This window comes from Echinops telfairi, unplaced genomic scaffold (genome assembly GCF_000313985.2).
Source record: "Echinops telfairi isolate 266 unplaced genomic scaffold, ASM31398v2 ScPeMD7_3533;HRSCAF=4204_0, whole genome shotgun sequence".
In the NCBI taxonomy this organism is placed as follows: Eukaryota; Metazoa; Chordata; class Mammalia; order Afrosoricida; family Tenrecidae; genus Echinops; species Echinops telfairi.
Window position 1 is genome coordinate 66,327,354 of NW_022107431.1, and position 1,729 is coordinate 66,329,082.

A 1,729-nucleotide genomic window follows, 5' to 3' on the forward strand; every position below is an offset into this window, starting at 1 on the left:
GTAGAAGCATGTCAGCACTGGCAGGGGTCTCCACGTGGGTCCTCCAGCTCCCAGGCCTCTAGCGTAGCTCCATGTGTGTTCTCAGTAAGCATATCTCTCAGGGAATGACCGTGTCCCACCTGCAGCGAGCTATTTATCTCCTTAGCGCCTCCAAATAAAGTCATCAAGCTGCAACCTGATTGACAGGCTAAACTTCACCCCATTCACTCTTAAGTCTCAAATTGACAACAGATTATGTGACTACCACAACAGGTTAGTGGGCGGGCTGCTGGCTCAAGTCCCCAGAGTGTGACATCAGAGGATGATGAGCCAGCTGCAGAACAAGAGACAGCAAACTTTTCCAGAATATCCATATCCATCATATGCAGACAACACACCCCAAATAAAACCCCTTTCAATTAATTGGCGGCTCTCACCTGATCACCAAATTATGGAGTATTACATAATATAAACCAGGCCAGCAAGAATCATGGTCTAGTCAAGTGGACACATAACCTTATCCATCACAGTGCTCCTGACCCAAGTAATCGTTTTTTTTGATTGGCTCATATGCATGTGAAAATTGGACAATGTGTAAGGATGACAAAAGAATTGATACAGTTGAATGGTAGTATTGGGTTGACTAGAGAAACAAATTCAGAGACACTCATGTGTATAAGAAAGAGCTTTATACAAGAGCAGTGGAATATTGAGAAAACATCCCAGCCCAGTCCAGATCAAGCTCATAAGTCTGCTATTAGCCCATATGTCCAATTCCAATCTATAAATTCCTCTTCAGACGCATGAATCACATGCAATGACACCGAATGCAGGAAGATCACAGGCCAGTGAGTGGAAAGTCTTCTAGATCCAGTAGCGGTGGAAGCATCTCAGCTCTGGCTGGGGTCTCCACATGGCTCCTCTGGCTTCAGGGCTCTAGCATAGCTCCATGTGTCTTGTCAATGGAAATGTCTTGCAGGGAATGAGCTGTGTGCCCCGCCTCCGGCAAGCTATTTATCTCCTTAGCGCCTCCAAATGAGGTCATCATGCTGCGACCTGATTGACAGGCTAGACTCCACCCCTTCACTCTCAAGTCTCAAATTGACAACAGATTATGTAACCACCACAGTGGGGAATACCAGAAGAATACCACAGTGGGGACTGCCAGAAGAAGGAACAAATCTTAGAAGCACAGCCAGAATACTCCTTACAAGTGAGGAGGGTGCGACTTTGTCTCCCGTACTTTGGATGTGTCATCAGGAGGGGCCAGTCCCTAGAGAAGGACATCATGCTTGGTGAGGTAGAAGGGTGGCAAAAAATAGGGAGAGCCTCCAGGAGATGGACTGACACCATGGCTGCAAAAATGGGCTCAAACATAGCAATGCTAGCTCCAGTGGGAAGAGAGCCCCAGAGAGGCGCTGGATCGCCGGTCAGGGAGTGAGGACAGAGGACGCCACAGTCTCTCCCTGTACGATCGGCAGACAAAAGAAGCAGGTGGACATTGAAGCAGCTGCAGGGTGGGGAGGGGCTGGAGAATCACCATGGAAGTCACAAACAGACGAGTCCGAGGGAAGAGTAACTTCCCACGCCGCAGGACTCATCCATGAAAACATGCTTCCTGCTATTTCCACCTCGGAAGCATCAGAAACTGCATTGGCCAGAAAGGGCATGAAGAAGAATGGCGAAGGTAACCCAGGTGTGTGTGGAGAGTGGCAAGGAGGGGGACTCAACATTGGATCACCTAAGAATG